The 6015-nt window shown below is 39.3% G+C and overlaps 1 long non-coding RNA gene across 1 annotated transcript; it reads left to right on the plus strand.

The window, feature by feature from the left end:
* The first annotated feature begins 3288 nt into the window (after nucleotides 1-3288).
* Nucleotides 3289-5758, plus strand: LOC122005870. The gene is made up of 3 exons (XR_006118569.1): nucleotides 3289-3634; nucleotides 3725-4165; nucleotides 5507-5758. It is a non-coding gene; the product is annotated as an uncharacterized LOC122005870 (long non-coding RNA).
* Nucleotides 5759-6015: the final 257 nt, after the last annotated feature.

Here is a 6015-nt window from a genome sequence, read left to right on the forward strand (position 1 = left end):
TCTTTTTGTGTTTACAGGATATCCAATCCCCTCCTAGCCGGCCGCAACGATCCTACATATACAAGTTTTACTCTAGAAAATTCCACCATGCAAAATGTAAAAATTACAGATCCATTTTGGAAAAGGTGTCAGAGCATCTTTATGATCTATCTTTTTTTAAAAATGCTTTGAGATCTATGCACAGACAAACATTAATACTATAAAAAGAGATCTCCATATATAAGACACAAGTATGCTTACATTATGCAAATGTTATACACAAGCTATATTACACATTCATTGTTCATCTACTATTGATGACTTCGATTGATCATTAATTTAAATATTAGAGTATTTACACTGAAAATCTCCTCCTTGATCCGATTACTTACTGATATTCTTTTTAACATATAGGATGACTAGGAGTTATTTTTTGCCCATTTAAAATCTTTCATCAAGTCAATATTAGAGCCACGTATTTAGTATGCTATCTCCACTGATTTAACATAGGATGAGATATGAATATAAAAATACAAGAATACATATTATTTGTTGCATATAATTTAGACCGGCAAGAAAAAACAAATCTGTGCAATTAGTTACTGATTTTTTTTTTTTACTAAAAATAAGAGTAAAATGAAGTTTGAAAAAAAATAGGTAAAGTTTCCATCGGCCAATTACGACAATGATCTAAAATTTTAACACGCTGTAAGTCCCATTTATATGAGCATGAATTTTCTGATTCATAATTTATGCATTAAGGATAGTTCATCTTATAAATTAATTTATTTTGATGAATCTCTTCACTTAAATAGATAGAGTCTATCATAATATATCGATCATAATCAATAAATTATCCTCTATCTCATTACATTTATATTGTAGCTAGAATCAAATCATACATAATTAGGAGAGATTCTTCTTAAGAAAGATTTAAAAGTTCAATTAAACTACTAATCAGATCAATTAATAACTTTAAAAGAAGAAATTAAAGAAGCGAGGAGGTTGGGACGCGGCGGCCGCCGCCGGCTGAGAGCTCGCCGCTTCTTCTTCCGTGGCCCAATCCGCTTCCGGCTTCGGCGGCTGGTTGAGGTCGATTCCCAGGCCCTTCGTGGTCGAGCACTCCGTCATTGAAGATGATGGGGCTGCTGCCACCGGTCTGCTATCGGCGGTGGCTTGTCGTTTATTGCGCTCGTAGTGGGCTCTCATGTGCCCGCCCAGCGCTTGCCCCGTCTCGAACGACTTGTGGCATAAAGAGCAAGTGTGAGGCTTGCTCTGATCTGTTGATCCGGTAACGACCGACGCGGCGGATGCGGCGGCGCTGTTTTCGGCAGGGCGCTTCCGGTGTTTGGTTTTGTGGCCTCCCAAGGCCTGGTACGAAGAGAATGCTTTGCCGCACTCGGAGCATACATACCGCAACTGGTTCTGCTGTGTCGTTGCCATATATACAAAAGGAGTCGGCCGTTGGATCGGCGGTGGCGGCGGAGGCAGAGGAGGTCGATAACATCGTATCGGCATCGGGCACAAAACCAGAGACAGCGCTTGTTCTGGTGGAGGACGTAGCGGAAGCGGTTGGTTCTGTTTCGGCGGAAGAGGAGATAAGGCTCTCTCCGCCGGAGGAGGTAGCGGAAGCGGTTGGTTTTGTTGCGGCGGAAGAGGAGACAAGTCTCTCTCTGCCGGAGGAGGTTGCGGAAGTGGCTGATCCTGCTGCGACAGCGATGGAGGTGAAATCGGAGGCACCTCTTGCTGCTGTTTCGGTGGAGACGACGATGGCAACGGAAGCGACTGGCTCTGATCCTCCTCCTCCATCCGCAAAAGCGAGGACCTCGCTTCCTCCGCCGGAGTCATCTCCTCGTCGTCGTGAATCACCGGAACCCTTGATAAGGCCAGGAGCGCAAGGATGCACTCCTTCTCGTCTTCGGTGAGCCCAGAACCCGACGGAGGCGGGGAGCGGGGACGCTCCGTTCGCCTTCGCTTAGGCACCCTCAAGTCCAGCGATGGAAAATGGTAATCGCCGGTCGCCATTATTGCTCTGCTTTTGCTACTGCTTTTCCTCGAAGCCTCTGTAATTCTACGGCGGAACAGGGGAAAAGGCAGTAGATTAGAAGAGCGAGTGTTGATTAAGGACACTTTAGCTTGTATTATTTATAGCGAGAAGTAGAGAATTAGTAGGAAAGCGAAACAGATACAATTAGCAACTGCCAGCGAATTAGTCGACTAAGTCTTCTAGTTAAAGAGCCAAATTTTTAACGAATCAATCAAATCAAATCAATTAATTTATTAATTTTTTTTCCTTAAACACCGCTGAATTTACTCTATTGTTTTTTTCCTTGTCAATTAACTCCAAATTTAATTTATTAAATATGTATAAAATGTTGGTTAAAGTTTATCTTGATGAATTTATTATACTGTATATTTATTTTTAGAGACGTAGATTGCGTCGAGCTACTCGTGATTGGGCCGGACTCGGTCTAACTTGACTTGACCGATTCGAAAAATAGCGGCTGGTTCTGCTTAATGAGTCGACGTGGCACTTCCCGTCGCCGTCAGATGAAGCGGCGTTTGACGGCGGGAACGAACGGCGTGGAACGATTGCTGTTCCGCGTAACCATACGCACGTGAGGGGGAGTGGTAATTTCAGTAATTGACTGTGGAAGCGAGCCGTCTTGTTAATGACGTCACACTTGGGAGCTAAAATAATGGAAAACAAATATTTAGCTAAAAAAAGGGAAAAACACTATGTTTTTAAAAATAAAAAATTGCAAGTTAAAGGAAATGTCTTCATTATTTGTTTGATTTAAAAAGCTTAATTTTTCTTAAAATAAGTATTTGATAAATCTATTAAAATAGGTATTGTGTAATCATTTATGCTAATTATTTTATCTAAAAATTTTATCTTAAATTTTAAATAGAATAATTAAAAATCTCTATCAGCTATCCTATTTATTTTTTAAATTTAATATTTATAAATTATATTCTTCTAAATTTATCAAATGAATTTTATTTTTAAAATTTTATAAAGGAGAGAAAAAAATAGTAAAATTGATATATGATATATAAAAAATAAATATTTAAATTTAATAAAAGGAAATTTTTTATTATAAATTATACATTTTAGATAAATAAATGAATCTCTTAATCTATTAAAAAAAATATTTCAGCGTCTTACGGTAGACACGACGAACGGCATGTTCTCTGTTAGTGTATCTATAATTAAGAATTTATTATTTTAATTTTATCTTTAATAAAACGAGGGAAAATATCTTTAACTTCTGCTTAATCCGCCCGTTAATGATCAGTCTTGAATCCACCCCGTTAAGGTTGAGCCAAGCTCAGGAGCTCGAGTTTTATATCCTACCGCCCTACTTCCCCCAGTACCACGCTGCGTCCCTCGATCGCCGCCTCCAACGACTCTTGGTCGGGTCCGACATCGTCGCCGGCACTTCCCTCTCTCTGCCCAATCAGTTCATCTCCTCCCGGCCTCCGGCGCCGTCTTCCCTCTCCGATCTCCATCAAGATGTCCACTGGAGGCCCCCCTCGGCCGCTGCGGATTCTCGCTACCGCCGCCGGGTACTTCTTTGGGGGCTTGTTCACCCTCTCCCTGGCTTCTTCTGTGGCTATGCGATCCTTGCAGTCCTTCATGGAAGCTAAGAGAGTGAGTTCAACAAGCCCGATCTCGTCATTTTTCCCTTTTAGGTTTACGTCGCCGCCTTCAAGTTTTTTGTTGCCCTTCAATTACTTGCAGAAGAAGGTGGCTCCGCCCTGTGCATCTTGCAAAGGAAAAGGCTTCTACGGATGCAAACTATGCAAAGGGAAATCCACCATCGAGTGGTCTCCCCTGTACGATCCTATAGTTATCAACCCTTGTCTCTGCCCAACTTGTGAGGGAAACAAGTCGGTATTCTTTGATAGCTGCAATTTTTATTATTATTATTTTTTTTATTTTTTGATATTTTGATCACTGGCATCAACATTCGTTGTTAAGTATAGTTACTAGGCAGAAATTTCATCTTTAACTCTCTCCTCTACAACTTTAAGACCTAATTACTCAAGGTAACTTTAAACTAGTGTGTAGTGGTTCAGCTCTCTCTCTCTCTCTCACTGACGATTCCATGAACTTGTCTCTTGGCAGAATCCAGAGGTGCTTGAACTGTCTTGGGAAGGGTTATGTATGATAAATCATATGGTATGTTTTCTGTCTGATATTTTTATCTTAATAGTTATTAGACACCTTTCTGAGTTCACTAAGGATGAAGAATCATGAACTTTAGCAAAGTAATTCTTGTCTGTAATCTGTAAGAGATGCATCGTTCATTACAAGTTGTAGCAATGATAAGTATAAAATGTTCTTGAAAATGGAGGCAGTTCGGAGGTGTATTTGGATTTGCATTAGCCTTGGCAGTTGTGCATTTTCATTGTTACTGGTTGAGTAATGAGTATTTTAACTTGTCTAGGTTGCTAACCAAACTCAGTGCTGGTGTAGAAGTTGCATAGCGTAGCTTATTTCCTTATCTTTAGTCAAAACTTTATTGGCAAAATACATGGTTTCAGTTATGTAGAACCGTTATAGTGGAGCTAAAAATTATTTGGTAAGGAAGCTATGTCATATGGTCTCGAAGGATCATTGCTCAGAGTACTATGTTATTATTATTCAATCTTGATTAGAAAATGAGGTCTAACTTTATCCAGGCATGATATAGTCATCACACGGTTTGAGAATTTAGTAGCTTCATCTGAATAAGAAAACTAGAATTTAACTGCTCCGTACTAAAACCAAGAAAATTTCGAATATTTTGATCGACCAACCAAAATTGGACCTTTTAGTGGTTTGGACCTACACGACAAGTTGATCAAGTTCATTGCTCATTTCACTAACTCAAACCTTAAGGTCCCTCCTCCACATGAGAAGAAACAAAGAGCCAGATAAGACTCATGATCAAGATTCAAGGGCCTTCACCTTTCTTGATGAACAGAGGAGATTTACAGTCATACAAATCAAAATTTGAGAAATGGAGAAATAATTTGAGACCAATAATTTGCAAATCGTGCAGGAGAAATGGGGGTTGATACTTGGTTTTGTAATTTGAAACATTATCTAGGACTTTTATCTATTTCACTCTGACCAGTAATTATTGGTACGACTTTGGCATTGTACCTTCTGTGCTGCATCAGTTGCACATGGTTGTTCTGAACACTTGATAAAAAAATGAGGCCCTACAACTGTGTTTTCTGCTATTTTTTGCAAACTAAGTTATGTGTATGAACTTCGATCGCTTCCTCTATAAAAGGGTTTATTCAGCATGTTGTTAATGAAGGATGTACAATCACAACTAGGATGGCTCATCGCTACCTTGTATCACATTTGTAAAACTCCGACTCATAGCCATGCGCCCATATTATCTGAAGTAGCTTTTGCTTATACACTGAATTTCAAGCATGCCGCTCCAAATCAATAAACGTTGCTGCTTTCCTAGCAAGACATTAGCATCTACTGAGAGATCATTTTCTTTGTTTTTCTTGATTGCAGATGGAGCACAATTGTGATTTTGATCAGGTTTCTCTCATCGCGCTGGAGATTGAGAACAAGGTGCAAGAGGCCAGAGTTTTCTTGCTGCTACAACTTGAGCCAATAACCCAAGTTTTTTTCTCTGCATCTGGTTATTATGCAAGGTCTCGACAATGCAAGCTTAGAAGTTGATTTCATCAACAGATGTTGCATTTACCAACTTTGTATTAGATCAAATGATAAAATGCCATTTCTTGCATATACTGTGTTTCATATCCTTTTGTTAGATTTCAGCATCGATTAACAGCTTCACTAATTGATGCTTATGTGATTACTTTGAATTTAGGACAGAGGAAAAGAACTTATTTTGTCGATAGTTCCCATTTACTTGCAAGAGAAGAGAGAAGAGAAGGTAGAGGCTTAAATCCGTCCATTTTAACAATCTCATTTAAGGAAATGAAATGAGAAAATTTCCCCTCGGAACAAAAATGATAACTAGTCCAGAGCTCCAATTCAACGATATCATTGAA

This window comes from Zingiber officinale, chromosome 7B (assembly GCF_018446385.1).
Source record: "Zingiber officinale cultivar Zhangliang chromosome 7B, Zo_v1.1, whole genome shotgun sequence".
Taxonomy (NCBI): domain Eukaryota; kingdom Viridiplantae; phylum Streptophyta; class Magnoliopsida; order Zingiberales; family Zingiberaceae; genus Zingiber; species Zingiber officinale.